The sequence below is a fragment of the Monomorium pharaonis genome, chromosome 6, assembly GCF_013373865.1.
Source record: "Monomorium pharaonis isolate MP-MQ-018 chromosome 6, ASM1337386v2, whole genome shotgun sequence".
NCBI lineage: Eukaryota > Metazoa > Arthropoda > Insecta > Hymenoptera > Formicidae > Monomorium > Monomorium pharaonis.
Window position 1 is genome coordinate 19881874 of NC_050472.1, and position 23502 is coordinate 19905375.

Below are 23502 nucleotides of genomic sequence, written 5' to 3' on the forward strand. Positions count from 1 at the left end.
ACGACATATTTTCCAGAAACGTGTAAAAACTGAGGCAAGATCCATTTCACAGTCGCAGACTATCAACAATGTGTTAATCTAAAAATAGCTCAATGAACCTATTTATTGATTATCTCACCTTTCCAATTTTTATTATTATTTGAGATGCGCGTCGCATCGATTAAACAACACAATGTTCACGGAATACATAATTTGCACATATTTTTGGACGCATCTTTGGAGCGTCAGCCGTAGCTTTTCCACGGTCAATAGCAGAAAATACGTGCGAGAATATTTTCCACTGACCGCACTTCCCCACTTTCAGCAAAACACTCGGACGTACGCCAACATCGAGCCCGCCGCCACCGCCGTCGCCGCGCCGCGCCGACTCGTAAACATAATATCAAAGATTAATTTCGCACTTGGGCGCGGTAAAAAATTGCGGCCGGCCGAGTTCTTCCTCCTCTGCAATTTGATCGTTTATCACGATCAATTAAATTTCCTGCGCGGCGACGATAATTGACCGACGCCATCACCCTTGTACCACGGCGTGGAGATAATCTCCGTCGCAAGTGCCGATAAATGGCGGATTCGCGTGAACGCGAGCGTAGTCTCTGTACCATGCTATCATTATTTTACGAGATACGTTTTAAGTGTAATAAATTTTATTGTGCTTTTTCTCTCTCTTTCTCCTCCTCCCCCCCCCGCCCTTTCTCCCCTGATCTCCTCGGCGCTCGCCGATTCTTTCGCGCCCACGCTAACGCACGTCCGATATGTTTCCACGAAAAGAAACCGATCCCAATCTGCAAACAGACTTTTTTGATAAATACCACGAATAATAAATCTCGCGCGCGCACGCGTAACAAGAAACAGAACGTAAGTTAAATAAAAGATATCAGAATTGTTGAATCAATAGAAGTTTATTCTATTAACATTAAACATTCTAAATTCATCGTGTTTAAAATAAATAAAAGCTTCTGTGATAAATTATTTAGGGTAAACTAATAAATTTATAAACTTTAACAGAATGCCCGAAATAAATCTGCAGAATTTTTTAAATAAACAAATCCAATATTCGTGATTATGAATTATTAAAATAAAATCCATGTAGAAACTAAATAGATGCTATAATGCAACTCTCTCTCTCTCTCTCTCTCTCTCTCTCTCTCTCTCTCTCTCTCTCTCTCTCTCTCTCTCTCTCTCTCTCTCTCTCTCTCTCTCTCTCTCTCTCTTTCTCTCTCTCTCTTATTTTTTGAAACTCAAATGATTTGCAAAGAAAATTATAATTGCACAATTACTACCTAAACATAATCATGTTATTGAGTTAAAAATCAGTGTGTGTAATCTTCAACATATAAAAACGATAGCAAAATAAAGTTCTTATTATAAAAAAAAAGCAAAAATGCACATATTTATAGAAGCGTCAGTTTTTCCGAATAATACACGAATAATGCATAATACTTGCAACAGCAAATTCGATATCGCAAGTAATGTCGATGAGATCGTAAACACGCGTGATTGTAAAAATCAATATTTTCCACCGCAAGTTTTTCTCAGTCGGTTATCCATAAGGATCAAGCTTTAATGCCGTTTTCTCACATTATCTCAACTTATCAGGTCGGTTCTGCTTTCCTTCGAGTCTTACTTCGGATCACTTTAATTGATCTTTTATAGCGTATAGAAATAAACTGTTTTTCAGGACACGTGACTTTATCGATTTAAGTTGTCCGATTTAATAAAAGTGCATGTCACGCTTTGTAGCATTGACGATTTATAAAGGAACGCATTTTGTTCGTAGAGGAGGGAGAGGGGGGGGGAGGGGGTTTATCTGTTTAACTTAAAATAAATTAGAAAATTTGAGGCATATGCAAGAACGGTGGTTATTAATCTTTCTAAATAGCATCTGTCACCGTTTACTCTGGACGGGTTTTCTTAAGAATATGTTTATATATTATTATGTGCCGTAGGATTTCTACGGTTAGAAACGTCGGTACACCAATTAGCCATAATGACGTGTTTCTACGATCGACGATTTCTACTCCTTCATGCCGATTTCTCACGTTAAGTATGCGCGTTAGGTACAAACTGACGATGGCCTCCGATTGGGATCCTATAATTTCTCTTTCGATCTGCCTCGTACACACGTCACCGTGTATATCGTACATACGCGCGGGATAACTTTTATTACGCAACACGCGAAGGCATTTGCGTACCCGGAGGAAAGAATTAAAACGTCCACTTAATCACATCCGCTCGCTATACGTACGTTCGCGCAACAATTTAAATCAATATCTTTTATGTCTCACGAGAAATTTATTGTATGACAATTGTTTCGATCGTGCATCGTCATTTCTATAATTACAAGAAATTCTTCACCTACTCATGAGAATTAATGACGAATAGATTAAAACGTATGAAGTTCGTTATACGTTTCTGGATTGTATTTGTAGATCTTGTGAGATCCTTTCAGTGAAGTTTGCGCAAGATTACTCCTATTGTGGCGGCCATTATCGTGATCATTACTTTAATCAGATTTTTCCGCAAAATGCTATCTCTTGAGAAATTGCAGACGCTCGTCCACGCGGCGAACGAGTTCGGAGGTATTATGAAATAAATCTCGTTATTGCTTGGCCGAGGAAGAAAAGCGGGCGGTCAGTTTTAATTAAAGAACTCGAGGCGTCAGCTGCTCCTTGCCAACGGTTCTCCGGTTTCCCTTCCATCCCCCTTTTTTTCTATCTGTGCATTGCGACCGATATCGTCTACGTATACGTCATAAAACTTGTGGAGTTGATGAAAAAAGATGATACCCTCCTAGGAAATGATAATCCCCTAGTGTCCCCTCGACAGACTCTTTCATTGTCAAACGTATCTGCTGGGAAGAATTAATTGCCTATGTGATATAAAGATAATTAAATGTAGATAATTAAACAAGCAAGAGTTTCCTGCCATTGCCAGGGAGTTTCTTTTTAATTTCACCGATCGTTAAAATGTGCATTACCGAGACCAAAGGAATAAAAGTGAAGTAACATTAAAAAGATTCTTTAAGTCGATTCATAGATTTTAATGAAACGCTAAGTCATTTAACATCCGTATTTAAAAGTAAAACTCGCAAGACACTCGAAAGTAGAATTTCTACATTTCAGAACGAGAGCTGGATATAAAGCTGAGAAGTAGAGGGAACGGTCGTGCTGTTTATCAATTTATATCGGTGTAATTTTCAGCGCGTTTCAAGTTCCTACATTAGTATCTTACGTGGACCCAGGGGGAGGGGGGGGGGAAGGGAAGAGCGCGAGATATGAATTTACGGGGGAAGGTTTACTCGCGATTACACGCACCCTCGGGGCCGCCGGCGTCTTTATCATTCGGGCGAATGCACCGTGCGCCGAGGCGCATGTGCTACATCATAGATGCAACGTTTTATAGGTCGTGCAGGGGGTGACCTTAGGCACCGAGGTGGGACACGATGAATTCCGCGCTCCGAGGCTCCCGCCGAGGAGACGATATAATCCGTTAAAACGCCGCGGCGGTCCCGGTGAGTAGACTAAAACATCGCGAAATCCAATAAAGTGCCGCGCTTGACGAAATAATGGCAGACCACTGGCACGACGAGCAGGCGTAATTGACTCGGTAATGACGAGGTAAACGGACAGTTCTATTAAGCGCCCCGGCTACGTGCTCGGCCGCGTGTGCGATGCATACCGACACGTAACTGATCGCGGACGCAGAACTAATCGCTTTCACATTTCGCAAATCGCGACATCGCGCAAATGCCACCGCGATCACGGGGCGACGTTCGATTTGTATACTCTCGATGATAATTAATAATTTCTTCCTCGTCGTCGAACACCCGTCACGTATCGCGCGCGCAACGCGGGTTCGGTAAAAATTACAGTAGTGCCAGACATCGCGTCACTCTGTGCGAAAAACGTCTGTGCATATATATATCTCTCTCTCGTTAGACAATCAATTGTAAAAACACAATTTGATGTGTGTTATAACAAAATTATTTTCAGATCTATATCCAGTCTGCATCTAAATTTTTAGATACTGCAGCGAAATCGTTTTTTTTTTCTCCTGTTTATTGGCATTCGTACTTGCAAGAATTTTATTAACATCTTAAAAAATCAATTGTAAATGATCAATTTTTGTTAAAAGATATAATACAATATTACAAAAAAATACTAATATTTTTTACACAAGTTACTTTTAGATGTAAAATATTAATTGTAACTATCAGGTTTATGAAATTACGTGTTACGTATAAACTAGAATATTTTATTATATCGTAAGAATTTAAAACATATGTTGATTAAGCAATTATCCTTGCAATTTGAATAAATTTAATTTATCAATAAAATTTAGATAACTTCAAATTGTGTAGTGGATTCTGATAGATTCGATTCATTCTGTCCGTCATATTGACGTTACATTTTTTGAAAATAATAATAAACGTTAGATTTACATAGATTAGCATAGGAAATACGCTATTTGCATGTTATTAAGTGAAATCGTTAATTGCTGGTTATAAGCAACATCAGCATGAGTGGACACATCTTGGAATAATTAACTTGTTCCTAGACGGCAATTCAAATAGAATAAAATCACAATAAACGTAAAAGAAATATGACTTCAGACGATGATCGGTCGGTTTTAATTACAGACTTCCTGCGCTTAACACTGTATATTTTTAAAAACAATAATCACAACAATATATGCCGTTCTTTCTCTACGTCAGTATATTTTAAAGGAGAATAAATCATAAAGAAAGGGTAAAAAGAAAATTGATACAATTAATGCTAATGCAATTCCACAAAAAATTATTGCGCCGCAAACGCTGAAATTGCTGTATTTCCACCGGAAAGCATTTCCTCCAGAAAGTACAATGCAAACGTATTAGAGAGATTAGCGACAGAGCAAGGTGAAAACTCGAAGTTGTGTTCCGAGGCAGCGTGGAAAATCCTAATGAACACCGGACAGCCACCAACGAGCGCGCGACCAGCATCTCCGTGCCTCATTAGCGATCTTTTAATTTTCCAAAGCGAGTCTTCCCGGGCCACTCGGAAGCAGTTGCCGCGCGCGGCGTTGTCAGCGGCAGGAAAGAGGAGAAAGGAAGAAAAGGAAGAGAGAGAGAGAGAGAGAGAGAGAGAGAGAGAGAGAAAAAGGCAACGAGAAAAGCGCAAGAGAACAAGAGAAGGAAAGACGGGGAAGGGTGAGAGCAAAGACAGCGGCAAACAGCAACGGCAGCACGACTCGCGGTGGCTCGCGCGCCATTGTTCCCTCCCGGGTTCTTTATTTCTCTTCCTTCTCGTCCTTCCTCCTCCTCCTCCTCCTCCTCCTCCACCATCTCCTTCTCCTCTTTTCTGGCCGCGCGAGCGAGGCGCGCATCGTGGGCTTTATTGTGTTTGAGCTCGACGCTTCGCTCTTTTGTTTTGTTTCGCGCGCCATTAGAGGGGCTAATTGCCGCTCATACGCGATCGCCTTTTGTTTCTTTCTTTTGCCACCTTTTCTCCACGACCCTCTCTCTGTGTCGTGTCTCAGCCCTCCTCGGCGCCCTTCACCACCGCCTCCTTGTTCTTTTGCTCGATGCACCCCGCACGACCGACACCACCGACCACGACGCCGACCGCGAGGAAAGAAGGCTGAGTCACTCAGCCCTCACTCTCCCCCTCCCCCTCCCCCACCTCTCTCTCTCTCTCACTCTCTCCCTTCACTCTCGAATATATACCTATGTTCTTCCTCTCGTCGTCGCTTTCTCGTCGCACCCGACTTCCTTCGAGGCGGCGCGGAGAACCTGTCATTCCGTCCCCTTTCCTTTCCACGCGGAGAGAAGCGATCGGTTTTTGTGTCGCGTCCTCCTCTTCATCTTTCGCGTTCTCGCCCTGCGACCGCGCGCGCGACTGGTTCTGCCCTTCTATCCCATATCCTCGGCGACGCCGGGACCACACGGGAAAGGAAGCGAGAAAAGGAGGACAAGGCTGTTACGTAGAAGGGAGCAAAGGGAGGGACGTTTTGACGCGTCAACGCCTCGATGACCTCCGGTTTTTCTTCGACTTCTTCCACCGGTTGCGCGCGTGTGACACTCTCCCTTCGATTCTTCGCAGTAGTAGAATCGACCCGATCAAATGAGTTTATCGACGGATAACAGCGCGAAAGAAAGAAGGAAAGAAAGAAATCGATCGCCGGATCGAGTCGATAGAGAGAATTGAGCATATCGGGTGATAAGTTGACACATCTAGAATGCGGACCGCTAGTCCAGCTAGAACACGGTGATTGCTAAAGGGATAAATAAGTTATCGAGCGATAACATCGATTGAATGCTATATTTTTTGCGTAATTGACTTGTTAATTACTGGTTCTAGCTCTCGCTATTTTTCATCGGACGCGATTACGTTGCAACTTTGTCATAAGCGTTATCGCAAAAGGTTTAGAGATTGATCGGTTGTGGTTGTACGTTTTACGCACTTAGCATGGATAAATAATAAATTAAATGTCAATATTAAATTAAACGAGTCTTAAAATAGATCGCGTGACATTTACAAACTATAGCCGTATAAGCTGCTCAATGTGCATTGCATGCTTTCTCTCGACTGCAGAAATTAAGAAATTTTCACTAATATTTCTTCCTATAAAAAATTCGCTTACGCATCGTCATTTCTTCGTATAATTTCCTTATCCTCACTAATTGTTCTTGTATTGTTGTACACACAATAACGCGCGCGTGACGTCTCTGTGTGTGCCCACTCTATTGTGTAATAAAGTGAAAAAAAATGAAAATATTAAAACGCCACCCGGAGAAAAGGAACGTCGTCGGGACGGAAACGAAAAACGGAGCCAAGATTTAACAATAAGTGCTAAGAAGGAAAAGATCCGGCGATTTTAATTCGCCGGAAAGCTAATAATTCCGGCATTGTGTGATCCTTACCGTGCTTATTGTTTCCCTGAACGGAGCTCGTCCTGGCGACGAGAACTCGTCGCATCCGCCTTCTATAGTATCTTTTTCATCCGGGTAGGACAATGAATAAGAGAGAGATGTGGCTTTTCTTTTCCTCCTTGGTACATTTATATCGCGGCTTAATTATTGGCTTTATTATGACTTTGTGCTTCATTCGAGGAGAGAGAAAGAGAGAAAGTATGTGTGTGTGCGCGCGCGCGCGCGTGTGTGTGTAGAAAAGAAATAAACGAGATAGGAAGATGTCGTTTCATCGGTGACAATACAATCTGTAGTTCTTTTCCTTTTCTATTCTTAATAGCGCTATAGTAAATAGTTCCAAGTACCCTGGCTGTTTCATTACTAATTTTATTAGATAGTTTCTGCTGCCGATATTTTGTTTTAAGTTTGCAGCGCGTAATGATAATTTATGTCAACTTATCATATATTCAATTAAAAGAATATAATTACAATGACTGGAGTTTTTATCTTAATAGGTTATGACTAATTTATTCTCTCATTCACTCAAAAAAAAAAATCTTGCAACTTCAAAATTATGTGTCAAAATTAGCCGAGGATAAACGATTACCAAATCTGTGATACGTATATGTATTGTACTTAATCAATTTAACTGACAGAAGCAGAGTTTACAAATTATATACGTGACAGCCAAAATTCTAGCAGATACAAGAATTAGCGATATATTTTGGTTGCGACATCAAAGAATCTCTGTCTATATCAGCAAACAATTTTTTACAAATTCTAATGCAATTCCTTATTTTTCGTCGGTAATTCCGTTCATAATTATACAAATTAGTTTATATATATCTCTTTCTCATTCTACAATGTTTAGTTTCTTGCGACATTCAAAACGTACCATTACACATGTACCAACTTTGTTCTCCCGATGTTGACTCGGAAATGATTGGTCAGACTCTCGGATGTGAATGTGTCTCGCGGTATTACCAGCACAATCGCGAGGCGCCTGTGCGAAAATACGATGTAAAAGAGTGACGAGGCCTCGAATAAAATTCACACGGAAGCGGAGCCGAGCCCGTGCCACGAACTCGCGACTAACTCGCGTGATTGCAACATTGCGGGTTCGAGTAATTGCGGTGTCGGCGCGAGGCCGATTTTCTCGGAAGCGATTCGAGAAGGCGAAACGTCAGCTGACCGTATTGTAGTTCGCGCGGAAAGAGGAATAAGAGGGTGGGCACGAGGGGGTGGGAGGCGCGAGGAAACGGCGGGGGAAGAAGCGCGCATATTCGTCTGTCCAGAACACACGAGGGGGAGGGCAGCATGGCATGTCCCCCCTAATTATAGCAACAATAAAACAATTTTGATAATTATCTCAACTAGTGTATGGGAACACACGGCATTACGGCGGGCACGTTGCATAGGCAGAGGAAGAAAGAGGGAGGGAGACGAACAATCGGCGAGCGAGAGAGAAAAAGAGAATGGGACAGGGCGGGGCGAGAGGAAGACGAAGAGGAGAGGACACGACGACCGGGGCAGAATAATGACAATAATTACCATTTATATGCAAGTGCCGTCATTACCTGCACACGAGCAGAGCACGCATTCAATTTCGTATCTAATTTGAATAATTCAAACAAATCTCTCCTTCCTGCCCTCCTTCCTCTGCACGCTTTATAATCCCAATAAACGCGATGAGACATCGACGGCGAGTCGCTCGCTTTTTCAGTACCAGCGACAACGATGACGACGACGACGACGACGACGACGACGACGACGACGACGACGGTGGCGGTGGCGACGATTCGTCTCGTATCCTGATTTTACCCGTGCGCACCGAATTACGCGGCGACAGACAGTATCCCCCTCGCCCCCCACCCCTCCCGCGTTTCATTCTTTTTATCGAGCTAACGAGGAACCGCGAAATATATACAGACGACTCTCACTGATCCGCGGGTCTTTTCTGTGCCGGGCATGAGCGATCACGATCACGCTCCTCAGGCAAGTCAAACTCACTTGCGACAAATTAGCATTTCTAATAAGAATCTTCGAACAAAGCATCAACGTGACGTCGATTCGGCGAAATTTATGGAGGGTCCGCAGTCACGCTAGGCGAACCCATCGCGACCTATTTGACTGCGGACATTCGTAAGCTCGATCTCATAATTTTGTCAACATCGCCGATGAGCTTCCCGGCAGTCGTAGGCCACGCAGTAGTCGAAATGACGATTATGCAAATAGAAGCAGCTTGAATTGCACGAAGCATTCGAGTACAGGCAATTACTTCTCAATGTAAATCGTTAAATCATACGACCGTTGTATTTTTTCGTACTCAATTTCACGATAATTTCGTCATGTTTAATTTTAGCATATATCTGTATTATCATAATGGTGTATAATTTTAACGTAATATTTGATTATTTGATTATCATATTATTACATAAAAATATTACATACATTATAACAATTATTGTAATAAAACGATGAAGAAAGGTACACGCTATTTTTCAGAAATTTTATTACAATTATATCAGATATTATATTAGAATGTATTATGTAAGATAGCAAAAGAGATGAAAATTAAAGATCTGGGTAAGTAATTTGGCTATGTTTTAAATTGGCATGACCATTATTTAATATTACGAATATTATTCGTAACAACCTGCATATATACGTTGTGGTTATATAATTATAATTTAAAGACTCATTTTGAACTTACTTTACTGGAATTCCGAGTTGTAAAGAATGATATAACAGTCCAGTCCAATGTCTTGAGTTTAAAGCCAAGAGATATGATCAGCGTAAAAATAGTTTGTTGGTCGATACTTGAGTGGACACGTTAATATTATATTACAAATGTCCAGCAAAACAAAGTAAAATGGATTTCGCAAGAAGTATTCTAATCTTGAACATCTCCTTAATTCCGCGATAACTGAAATATGTCAGCAATATATAGTTGTAAAACTTTTATTGCATCTCCATTTAAAGAAAACTCGTTAAAAAACTAGAAAGATTACGTTTTAGAGAGCTTCTTTTTTTTCTTAGTGCAGCGAAAAACAGTGGAAGGAGTGAAACTTGGTTTGTTTTTTATATCTACGCCTTTGATTAATATCGAACGGTGGGAATTTTTGTTCTCTAGGATATGAAAAAAAAAAAAATTGGCACCTATCCAAGGCATCGCCGGCAACGGCAGTGTGTTTTGCTCGCTCGGTCATAGCAGCAGCAAAGTGGCCCTATCAATATTAATCGCGATATTTGCCCGGCTTGGTCCTCGTCGCGCTCTCTATTACCAATTAATCCGATCGTGCGAAGTATGCTGCAGCGAGCAGCTAGGCCACGGTGCGCGAAAGAGATAGGAATAAAAAAGGAAGAGCGACGAGCGCACAAGGTTGGGCGGCAGGGAAGAAGAGAAAGACAAAGAGAGAAAAGGAGAGAAAAAGAGAGAGAGAGAGAGATGAATATGAAAAGAAAGAAAGAGAGAGAAAGAGAGAGAGAGAGAGAAGGACGAGAGAGGGACGAGCCGTCAACGGGTTAGATATTGTGTCAGTCGAGTCGTCCAGCATTAAAAGTAATTACGACGTGATTGACCGAGGGCCTGTTGGCCGAGGACGAGGCGACGCCGAGGGGGAAGCTAAATCATCGGAGTGACGCACGTAGCTCGTTGCTGCCTCCCAATTATACAATCAGCGAGAGCAAAGCGCGCGAGAGACATCGAGGGGTGAAGGCGGCGAAAAAGATACCGAGAGAGGAGAGCGACGCGGCGGAGATGTCGGTCTCTTGCAACGAGAAGCGAAAAGAGACAAGAGAGAGAGAAAGAGTCAGTGGCGGAATTACGTCAGGAACGTGGTGGGTAGTCGACGAGATTGACAAAGATCGGTGCCATCGCAATAATTGCGCCGCGAAACTGGGCCCATCAATCGGGGCCAGTGACAGCCCTCGAACGAGTATTTACGAGCGACTCTACTCGATTTCAAAGCGCTTGTCAAAAACCACCATAAGATTTCTTTAATCCTTTAACGAGAGAATTGTCGGTATCCGTGATATCATCGTACACGTCGCATATTAAGATTCATATTGTTATACAGTTTTCGTTGTCATGTTTAAATGATTTGCTTATTTCACAGTACGGACAATTTGGATGGAACTGGTAAATCTCGTGCGAGACGTTTGCCACATTGCAATTGGTAATTTGCGAAAGACTGATACACGGCGTCAAATATTCGATATCGTCAACGCGAGAACGTCAGTGTCATCACTGGGCAAGCTCCGTGGACAAGTGCGAGGAGCAATCAAGAGTAACGCGAGGAGCGACGGGACTTTGTTCTTCTACGCGAGCTTCTTCTCTCGCCACCGCGACAGGTGCGACATACTAATCTCGGTTTTGCAATGTTTCACGAGCGGCCAGGCTTCGTGCTAATTCTGTATCTTTCTATTCGCACGTCGGACAAGAGAATCGCGACTCTGCTCTGTCTCTGCTAAAAATGCGCCGTGACAGACGCAATAAATTAACGTGGTATTTTACGGAATTATGAGAGGCGATCATTGCCGTTATTATAATTCTAAAGGAGAATCGAGAGAGGCGCGCGATATGACGAAACATTTATTATTTCATTAAGAATATTCATTTCCACCTCGATAATTTGCATATTACATTTATAAGGAAGAAATTTATGCATAAATTTGCTTAATCTCTTATTTGTAATCCTTCTAGAATATATAATGTAGAACAGAAGAACTGCCAATATAAAAATTTAAAACAAAATTAAAAAATTGCCCAATCGAGACAAAATTAGCATGACACTATCCTCGATTAAATTTCAATAATTCTGAGTTTGAAATATTGCGATTAAATCCGTCCCTGGCCTCGAAGTGACTAACAATAAGGAGAGACGTCGATGAAGCGACATGGCCCATCTGTGATCGTGATCGTTATTGTCTATTATAAAGCAGAGTAACTTGGCTCGTTGCAGCTGCTGGTTTGTAATTTCGTACATCAATGATAATATAGCACAATTCACGATCTAGAAAATTATCAAACGTAACGCAGTTCTAGATGTAATCCAGGCGAATGTGAATCAAATACACCGATAATATAGATAAAAGATGAGCATAGACAACAGAAATTACGTTTTGTTGATTTTATCCCGAGTAATTTGTAGAATTATGCATTATGTAATAAAATAACCATATACTTTACATATCATTAAAATTATACATTCAATACATAATTCTATAGAGTCATACATATAAGAACCTTTTGTATTTTACAAAACCAAAATTGCACCCCCTCGGAATCAAAATTACGTTCATTGGATCGTAGATCGTATTCGTATTATTCGATTCATATAATAGCGCGCGGTAAAAATTAACTGCAATTGTTGCTATTTCTATTGCGACAGATGCGCGGTACGTGTTATGTCTAAACGCACGGACGTATGCAACGAAACATTGTACTTGTGACTCGAACGATTCTTTATCGTTCGTATTTATCGCGTCACAAAAGACACAGTCCGAATCACACGACAAGATTAATTGACGTTCCATTGCGCTATTGCGTGTTTATTTTCCCGAAATATCCACGGTATTTCGACGCGACGTACATTTCCCAGCAGGTTGAAATAATATCGTCACGATGATACTCGATAAGCGTCTTTCTGCGAAGGATTAATGGAGCCAGTAATCCATCAATTGTTGTTTATTTTACAATTTGTTTACTCTCGAAACACCGATCTCGCGAGAGACATTCAATAGAGTCAATCGCGAAAAATACGACGGCGAAACGTCGAAGTGGCGACGAAAGTACCTGTCGCCGTTTGTACCCGCTGCATAGAAACGAGCTTGAGGAGGGGGAGGAGGGGGGGGGATAAAAAAATAATGTTTTGACTGCATTGTCACACATCGTTGTTATACGTCGCGTGCGCCCCTTCGCTCTCGAATGCCCGCTGCTGAAGCATTTAGCGTTATGGAGTGAGCGCCAATCCAGAGACAAAGAGACGCGCGAGTTGGCAAGGGTGACTCTTGGTATGACGATCGTACAATGGTTTCTATGAAACCTTTTCTTCGAAGCTACGGCCATTAATGGCACTCTTTCTGCCCCCCCTCCCCTCCCTCCCCCTCTGCCCTCCCCATCGCTCCTTTTCCCTCTACGGGCCTCTCGATCGTTAGTTCCGTTATTTTCATGCACGGCCCGAGTCAACGACAGTGCCTTTTCATCGCTGCACTTGAATATTCTTATCGAATTAAATCGGTTTTCACGCCGCGTGAGCACAATTATGGAATATCATTGTCGTCGGACAAGTACACGGACTCGCCGTGCGTTACAACCGCATTATCCTTCTATCGATAATGTGCACGTGCCAATCGAAGGTTTACGATAATCAAATGTCTAAATTGAAATTAGTTGAAATAGGAAATAGCGCAGATATGATAAATTGATGAATATTTCATGCGCATTACAGAAATATTATAAAGCAATTACGAGTCATAGAAAACATATGTACAATGTAAATTAATATATATCTATTGTTATGCGCACATAAAAGCAAGAATTGAACAGTTAATTGTTTTTAGATTGCGCGCAGAGCTTTTAGCAAAATAAATCACGAGTTAATTTGGGATTATTTTCTAACATCCTGCACATTTGTGTTTGTCATAATTTTGAAAGGTATTAATAATTAATAGTAAATCTACACAATTTGCGTAATGTTACATACATATTAAAATACATATTTGTATTGTTGTAGTATTAAGATACACACAGAAAAAAAATGCAGACGACACGTTTTCAAGATATAATCCTGTGATGCAGCAGCTGATAAAAATATCTGATAAAATATAACAATAAATATATCCGCCCAAAATATATATACATACATAATTGAGAACTATATTCCTGTTCTGTAAATAAATATATATTTATAAATCACTACTTTTCAAGTATCCCGTGCAATCATCATATTGTTTTCTTTTTGGCTGGTATCATTCTCCTTTTTTCTACTAGTTGATCACACTTTGATCATTATTATAATAAAAATTATTGCAGTTATACCATCTCAATTTCCATCGCACGTTTCAGGTCGATTTGTAGTATCAATCGCTTAAATATTCTGGTAGACAATTATCTGAGTTTAATATTTTTGGGATTAAGTGCCACACCAGAAGATGCTGTGATGCGATTCTCAAGTTGGCCATCAACGAGACACATTCCCGGGTGTAAAGGTGGGCGCTCTGCGTACGTCCGGCTGGAATTACGAGCCGGGCGTTAAAATGTATCGAAAAGGGACGGCTGTACATACGCGGAGCGTATTTACGAGCATGGGCCCAGTCAGAAAGGTAAGGAAAGAGACAGAAGGAGGCGATCGGTATGGACGCGGCCAGCGGATCCGGGCTAGGTCGTTCAACCAACCGGCCAACCATCGAACCATCCGACCGACCAGTCCGCAACGGTTGAAGCACCTTACTCTTAACAGTCCGTACCAATAGGGAGAAAGAGAGAAGGAGAGAGGAGAAGATAACAGAGCAAGAAAGAAAGAAACGAGGGAAGCAGCCGGGAAAGAGAAAGAGCGGATGCTTAACATCCATCGTCGCCAGGTTCCACCAATGGCTGGGTGACTGTGTCCTCGCGCTAGTGCGAACTGGGTACAAGGGTCCAATCGTACAGAGAAATCGGCGTAAGCGAACGGTGAAGAATCGCGCAGTGCGCGATGTGGGTCCATCCGAGCCGACGAGCTAGAGGCGCTCTTAAACGCTCACCATTATACCAATAATGTCACCGGCGTGAACGATTTATCGCGATACGAAACCTTCATCGAGGACGCAACGAAGAAACACGATATCCCATCTGTGTTTGCCATCTACATACGCGATCGATACCTGTAGAAAAAAAGTCACCGAATCAAGCTGATTGAGATGAATAAATGTGATTGAAGAAACTAATTTGAAATGAACAGATCTCGTTTATTTGATTTTTACGACACCCATAAACTTTTGATTCGATATTTTTAAGATACTGAAACAAAATCAATTTTTTTTTTTTCTTAAAAAAGAACACAAAGAAAAATGTTTAAAGCAAATAAACATAAAATTCGGTAAAACTTTATTAATTAATAATGCAATGTTAATTCTAAAAATATAATAGTTCACTTTCTTGAGTCTGAGTATTAGTATAATTAATTCTTACCTATTACAGGCTTTTTTCCTACATTACAAAGCTAAGTAAAAAAATACAATTTTACAAAAAAATGAAGAATATTTTTTCAAGTTATTACTACTCGTTTTCCTTTAAAAAAAATAGTAAAATCTTCTATGTAAAACTCAGAGAAGAATGATACCAATCATCTAAGAGTGCCTTGAAAAGTATTAGATTTATCTGAGAGCACCTAAATGTTTCCTTATGATATTTGAATGCAAGCACTCGAGAAACACATTATATAATATAATGATATATCTGATATATATACTTAACTCAATTTCAATCTTATAGGAGTGTTGTAGAATTTAGAATAACCGCTTAGCGATTGAAACGCATTTCGCAATAGGCATGTAATAACGCCATCGAGTCTCCATATTCTAGGACTCTAATATTTTTTATCTGACTTTTGCCCGTTTTATTTCTTCCATGTACTCTTGATTAATAAAATATAAATTTATCGTCCATACTTTTTTCCGTTTTAATTACACGCTCGAAATCTTTCATCTTCCACGCATATGCACGCAAATCGATCTATCAATAGAAACCAAGAAAATCAAGAAGAGAGAATTCGCCCAGATCGGATTTACTAAAGATTTACGAACTGCCACCTACAATCGCCATTTTTGCTCGATAGCGATACTTGCAATTTGCGATGGTCCGTACGAAATACGACGCGATGATACAACGACGTTCTTTCCGCTCGCAAGGGCAACAATACGGAGGAAGGCGGATCTATGCCCTCGTGAAGATACTCTTAAACGTCCCACGGATTCCACCTCTGTCAAGCAGGCTCCTCCTATTTCGCGTGCATGTACATACACACGTTCGTTTGTTTCCACTTAGGTTGACGGAATCTCCTTACGTAGCACGACAATCCTGCACGACTCCGGATCGTTAAAATGCACGTAAGTAGAAATTGGAATTCTCCGTCCGGCAGGAAAGAGGGGCATATAACGCGAAGGAGGAAGCGGTAATACCGAAACAACTGATACCATTAAACGAAAGACGTTGAATACTAATGAATAGAAATCACCGTTCTCCGTCATTGCGGACGAAATAATGTCACGCGAGAAGAAGTAACGAGAACGCAAATCATATCACCTTGAGCGATACAGATATCTATTTAGTCTTGGGTTCCAGCTGGGGTCGTGTAAAAATGAAAAAGAGAAGCGAGTGCGCAGAATGTGTGCGTATAATAAAAAGATTTTCTTGATTTTAATATAATATTAATATAACTCCATAATAAAGTATTTAAATAGACGAATGTAAGTGCATTCGAGCAACAATAAACAATTTTATCACGGAAAGAATAGTTTTATCGATGTATTAAAAAATTTAGGTACAGATATTTGTAATTAATGGACACTCAAGTTAATTGGCGGAATGTCAACATTTCTTGCGGCATTATCATCACGTTTGAACGTGTACATAATTATTTTAACGATAAAGTGAAAGAATTATTAGTAAATCTGAATTTTGTGGGGTATTTCTCAACGACCTTTCGTTTTCTCTCGCGCAAATCTCTGAAAGCGCAAGTTTAATTTTTTCAAAAGTGTTTAAAACAGGATTTCTCTCCTTCACGCGTTACATCCGGTATCTTATCACTTTACGCTTGCCCTTTTCAAACGTTCGCATCGCAGTGACGCTCGCATCTTAGTGTAGGTTTTTGACGTTCCCCACAGCGAGGCTGATCTTAACACGTTCGTTTACCGAGGAGGCCAGCCGTCTGCGCATCAAATCGCGACGCACTAACGACCAAGAGTCGGCGGCGGCAGCAGCACGGACCGGAACCGCCAGCAGTCGTTCCTCGGTCTCGGAAATAATATTCCTAAGTTTTTTTACGGGGCCACGCATCTTAAATAACAAAAAAAGAGAAACGGCAAAAGGCAGACGTGGCGGAGGGACAGGACGATGCCCGGGACGGGACGGGCGGAGAGAGAGAGAGAAGGTGGCGGAGGCGCTGCACCACGGAGAATTGAAAATGATGATTGGCGGTAAGCGGGCTGCCAGCGTTGATGGAGGAGCAGAAGGGCGGAAAAGGGGGGGAGAGAGAGAACGTAGAGAGAAGGCACAGCACGTAAAGGAGTACTAAATAAGAAAGCCACGAGGGAACGAGGGGGAGGAGAGGGAGAGGGAGGAAAGGGAGGGAGGGACAAGAGGGAATCGTGGGCATGCTGAAGGAGGACATCGCAACGGGACGAAGGGGGAGGAGGCGATGGGGGGAAAAGAACGACCGCGCTGGAAAAAGAGTCGGGCAGCGCGCGAATTAAGTCGATCGCGGTGCGTGGAACCACATCCTTCGCGCCCGCTGCCTCCTTCGCGGATATCGCCTCTCTCGGTGTGTCTTCCCCCCCCCCTCCAACCCTTCCCGCTACGCTCCCGTATCGTCCCCTCGGCCGCGCGCTCCTTCTCGCTTCCACGGGGGAGACAGACGCGTATAACCCCCCCTTCCTCTTCTTTATTATCGGCATCGACCATCGTCTTTTGTTTTATAATAACCGCCGCGCGGCTGCGGTCGCACCGCATCGACGATCTCCTTTTGCAATGCCGGAGGAGCTCACCGCCGCGCTCCGGAGAAACCCCCCTCCGGTCGAAGGGGGGTCCGGAGGTTTATCGCGATAAATCGTCGATGGCCGGTAGTGACGTCGAACTGTGCGCGCACAAGTTTCTTCGACGCACACTTCGGACTGTTGCTCCGTCCCGTCCGGCGTTTTGCGGCGCGTTGCGAAAAGAAATTGCGAAAAGATTGTATATGTCTCCCGGCCGATCGGCCGGTTTGGTCGTTTAGCGCGATCCGGTGGTAATTTTAACGTCGCCGTCAAGTCGGTAGCTGGCGTACGATAAGCCGCCGTATCACTATGTTGAATCCGTTTCGCCACGGTAGACAATGGGGTAATAAACTCTCGGGAAATCTCGGTGTCCAAGCTCGCTCACCGTTGACATTGCTGTATTACACGGATAACCGAAGTAAATAATTCGATTTTTCACAGAACCGGGGGAGGTTTCGCGGAACCGTAAATAATTCAGATTAGTAATCGACGGCGATATATCGTCAGGAAGGGGGCCACTTAATTTCGTAACCCGTTTATTTTACCGGCAGTGTAACGGCATCCCGTTTCTGAACGGTTTGACTCGAAGCAGAGAGAATCGAGTGAGAGATTCTGATCGAAGTACGTACACGCGTCACACGCGCTGAATATCAATACGCGTGTGTCGTGGGAGCAGTTGTGTCGGATTAACGATTTAAAGCGTTATACACCAAAATTGTCCCGGTCTGCTTAACGAAAAGGTACACGGGCGCTATTTCACGACGTGGCCTCTTATTAAATATATTCCTGCGTCGGATGAGACCGAGGTTACATCTGGCCTCTACGTCCGCAGACGGTGGAGAGATGCGAGAACGGATAAGGCCGCGACAACGGGGGGGCTACGTCTCGGGCGGAACGCCCTTAATTCGGCAATAAAAACGCCGGCTCACGTATATTATTTTATTTTGGTGCCCGGAGACCGCCGAGACTTAAACGCATCCATAATTACCGGTGTCTACGTGAACCGCTTAACTTATCGCGCGCTCCCGCGCGTACGAGCCTAATTTATGCGTGCGTGGATTTTAACTCCCACGCCGAGCTTTCTCTCTCTCTCTCGAGGGAGAGAGAGTGCACGCCGCGCACACCGTTGGATTGTTCGATTGCCCACGAACCCCGAGTGCCTTATGTTCCCCCCCTCCCGCCCTCCTGGGCTCCGGGTAAGAGTTATCCGCGTCGAGTTGCGACGAGCTTCCCGATACGCCCGACACGAATCCAGATCAGCCGCGTCGGTTTTCGCGCGCCGACTGGAAAGCGAAATCGCGCCGCCGCCCATAAATCGCCGGGCGAGCAGCGCAATTCACCGCGCGGACTTGCGTTCAATCGGTATACGTATGCCGGTTCTATTTTTACCTTGTATTCCTGCGGCACGAGGTATGACGCGTTGCGAGATATCGCGTTTCGCTGTTCGTAATGCTGCTCGGCGGCACGTGCATTTTCTTGCTCTTGTTTTCAAAAAAGAAAGTATTTTCTACCTTGCGATAATAATTCGACGTGATATATTTCTCAATTAAAATATAGTCGCGAGCATAGTCGCTTTGACGTCGGGGACCAACGTCGATATCAATTTTTCGATACTGATTTCGCATTGAATCAATCAACTACACATAATATACGTATCCGATGACCGGGAAGTTTCTTCAACCTTCCAGGTTTTGTGTATAGTTAAATTGTCCGTAAGAAAAAAAAGAAGAGTCGAAAGGAGTTTCAGGGATTTAAAATATGAAAAGCAAGTAGGGGGAACGATTTAACTGCGAGAGATGCCGGAGTACCCGCATAAAATTGTTTGCTCGTCATGCCGTTTATTCCAATTGTTCGACAAGTTCGGTCGAATCGAAGTACCTACCGGGAGTGCGTAACGACGGGCGTGCTCATCTTCGACCCGGAGAGTACTGTACGATACGTAGGGACCACAGGCGCGGTCAAGAGTAATGTGAAAAGCGTGGAGTAAGCGCACGTCATGGAGACGCGAGGGAAAAAAAGCGCACGGGCGAAACATAAGCGATGCTGCCCTAAGGCAGACCCGGCAATTTTGTCGAACTGCGCGGCGATTACCGTACGTACGTACGGCGGTACAAATTTTCCGTTTGTTTGAGTTACAGGTTTGCGCAAGGCCGCTCAACAACCTACGGCTCCCATACGGAAGGGAGGGAGGGAGGGAGGACTAAGCGGAGAAGCCGTTCCGGTTGGCAGGGATATACGAGAAACGGCGAGAAGGGCGCGTTACGCGCGCGAATGGTTCCGAAGACCGTCGAACAATGACCAGAAAAAAAAAAAAGGAGGACCCACGCAGTTGCTCGCCGTGTGTACCGAGAGGGCCCGGTAATTTGCCTGATGGTCGGCGATTAACACTCAAATGAACGACGGGGGAAACGCCGCGGAAATTCATCCCGCCTCCGGTTCACGGTTGCCGCTGCCCCTATCGCAGCTCCTTTGTTCCCGCGGAGGCTCCTCGCTCGGATCTTACTCTCGCCCTCTGTCCGCTGAACAATGGTAGCGGCGATTCCGCGCCGCGATTTTTCCGCCAGCTGAATGAAGGAGAAGGAGGAGGAGGAAAAGGAGGAAGAGTGGAAGGAAGATAAAGGGGAAAAAGAGAATAAAAAGAATACACAACGTGCACGCGCGCGCGCGCTTTCTGCGAGCCTGCCAGAAGAAGGATAATTCCCTGTAAGTGGATAATGTCTCGACGGTGCTCCTTGCCTACGCAGTCAGGATCGTCGTCCTGGACGGCCGCCTTCCCCCCTCGCACTCCTTGCCGCCTATTTCGATTCTCCTACCCTGGTCCGTCGTTTCGCATGGGAGATCGTAACCGATGGCTGGACGCTTTGTAGTTCGGTTTCTGTCTGTCCTACCTCCTTCTACCACTATTTCTAGCTCTATCTTGAGTCCCGCCGAAGGATCTTATTGTGCAACCCGCTTCCACAGTTCCACCCAGTGCTCCCGGACGCGCTACTCGTGGAATTCGCGTTTTTCCCTCTCGGCGTATCCCTCCTCTCCCTGCTCCTGCCCCGCTCCTCCTTACGTCCGGCACTTCCCTTCCACCCCGGACTTTTATCGTCCTAGGATAAACCCGCGCTGCCGTTTGCGGCTCATCCTCCAATTATCCCTAATACAGAGAATAACCGTGGAACGTTATTATTACTACCGTCTATTTGGAATCGTTGCTTCCCTCCGTGGCCTTCTACACTGCGACACGTGGTGAACCGTGAGTGTCAGGCGTATGTAGAGAATTGCCGAGAATCGTTTTCAAAAGAAAGGGATGTAATAACAGAAGCGGCAAACTGCAATTCGTGATAAATTAAGCTCAATGGCGGTTGATTATTTTAATACAGCGATTATGTATGGAAGTCACAAATAATATTAAAATTGTTTGATAATTGATATTTTGTTATATGATATGTCGGAATTTCAAATATTTTTCCGAATTATTAGATGACATATTAGAGACAAGTGCTCATAAGTATCCATAAGTACCCAGAAGTAATATAGTTTTTTCAGATTGAACATTGTTCATCACCTTGTTCGTGGATGTGATTTATTATTACATAATTTATGTACTGATTAAATTTATTGACATTTGCTTATTGTTAAATTTTGAAAGAATTTGAGTGTACCGTTAGGAATAAAAAGCTAAAGTGTGGATAACTTGGTATTAGACATTTGATACTTTACAAGTTTCGAAAGGGTAACAATGCCACTAGTGTCGTACAAGTGCCATTAATTCTGAATAGTGCCTTAGATATCAGAATGCGTCAGCGTTGATTTAAAAAATTAAAAAAACGATGATTTCGACGAACTAAAATCTGGAAAATCATTTAACAAGGATCTTGTGTTGGCTGAAATTGAAGCTAATTCGAAGCAAACCATTCAAGAATTAGTGAAAAAGTTTAAAACATCATGATCAATATTACAACTGTGTTTGAAACAACAAGCTCAAAAAATGATATTATTGGTACCTCTACTATATTAAACGCTTGAAATCAATAGCATCGATTAGATAAAGAGAATTAAATTGTTATTTTAAACCAACATACAAAAGTATAAACACTTCATTTTTGCTTTTTGCACATTTTCATTTGACTTCAAGTGGCTTCCTTGTTAGACGTAAAAGAACCAACAAGAGAGTTATCGTTTAATTCTGTCGATGAACATCTTCCTGTGACAGAGCTTCGTGCGTCCGATGATAGACGAAGCCCGGGCGATTCTTTGTTCGCCGCTGTCGCGTCGCCGTCGATTCGAGATGGTAGAAGCGAGAGCGAAGAGACGAAGGAGAGGAAGACGCGCGAGAGAAGCGGCTACCGCAAGGCCGTTGTAATTATTGTACTTCGCGGCGATTGTTCGAGTACGTGCGAACTGTCGGTACGAATCACAGCGGCACACCGAACGCGGCAATATTTCTCGTCGTTATATTCCACGGCGGAACTTTAACTGCCGGGTTCTCGCGTGGCCGCGAGCGCGCGCGCGCGAGGGCAAGTCAAACGATACACCGCCCTGAAATCTACATTCAGCCTTCTGAAATTTTACAGGCCGCCGACGAGGAACGGCGATTCCTCTCATACCGCACCCTCGGCATCGTCGTCTTTATGATGGGCATTTCCCGTGACGGCTAAATGCAGCGCGATGCAACGCGGCCGGATCATCCGCCGAACGGCTTTTTGCCCATCGATCGCGATGACTTTTACGATGGCCGGGCCGCGGATCCTCGCGACCATAAAGCCCCCGGACGGGTTCACGCGCGTTTCGGATGGGAAGTATACGCGATGCCGAACGCCACCCCATGGACGCAGGACGACTCCACCTCTTCTACGCCTTCTAAATGCCGTGGTGCGTACACGAGAGAATTTGTATTCGTTATGCGCCACCAGTTTAAGAACGATTTACATTCTTAGTCGACGCTACGCCTTCTTTGGGGCCGCTCGACACACATACACACACACACGGGATTAAGGTTCCGCAATTTTGGATTGCTCGCCGTACGAGCGCCTCGGATGAATTTCAGATTTTCTCAAGCCGGACTCGTACGCGCGCGGGTGGTTTTACAAAATGTTCGAGTTAAAGCTCGTTCCCTATAGTACGTCGACAAACGATTTATGTTCTTAGTCATATTTACATGTTTTAAGATCAGACAGTGCAATTTTAGCAAGACTGATATTTCGCGCGCAGCTTACGGGCCCGAGACGTGCACGTCTCCGAGGTGAAGAAGACCGTGTGCAAGTGCGCATACCGTTGAAAAGCATCGGCTGGCAAGACAGTAAGAATAATTTATGGCGTGGGAAGACATTTGCATTCCGCGAAAGAGATGCACCTCGGCACCGCGGTGATGGTCGGCGAGGAAACGAACCAGTAAAGAAGGGAGAGAAAAGCGGGAAACATCGACACCTTTCCCCGCGCAATCCGGTGGAAAGGATTTTACGACGAGGCTGCCCTACGGTCATCTCCCTCAGAGCGCGCAAGTCGAAAACGATCGAAAAATCGCGCGCGCGCGCGACGTGAATTCAAGAGGAAGGAGAGCGGACGCGCCGCGCCGGTGAGAACGACGCGGACTTCGCGTCGTGAGGAGTTCCCATGGATGCCAGGCACGCCGAGTTGAAAAAAAAAAAATATGTATAACGTCAGCCACTAGTAGGCAAAGTACAATCCCATTGGCTCTCTTCCCGGCGAGACCCGGCGAGCCTCGCGCGAATAAACTCCGGCTAGATCGGGCTGTAGGCCACGTTTTCGAAGTGTATTCCGCGCTTACCTCCGTGTCGGCTCGCGCCAACAGGGAGGACGAGAGGACGAGCCCGGGTGAACGATGAGCGACGAGCGGGCGGGCAGAACGGTCAGCGGAGGTCTCGAGACGG

The 23502-nt window shown here is 43.9% G+C and overlaps 1 long non-coding RNA gene across 1 annotated transcript; it reads left to right on the forward strand.

Annotated features, from left to right (window-relative positions):
- Positions 1 to 8361: 8361 nt before the first annotated feature.
- On the forward strand, positions 8362 to 12079 carry LOC114254420. Its single transcript, XR_004963611.1, has 2 exons — positions 8362 to 11242; positions 11595 to 12079. It is a non-coding gene; the product is annotated as an uncharacterized LOC114254420 (long non-coding RNA).
- Positions 12080 to 23502: the final 11423 nt, after the last annotated feature.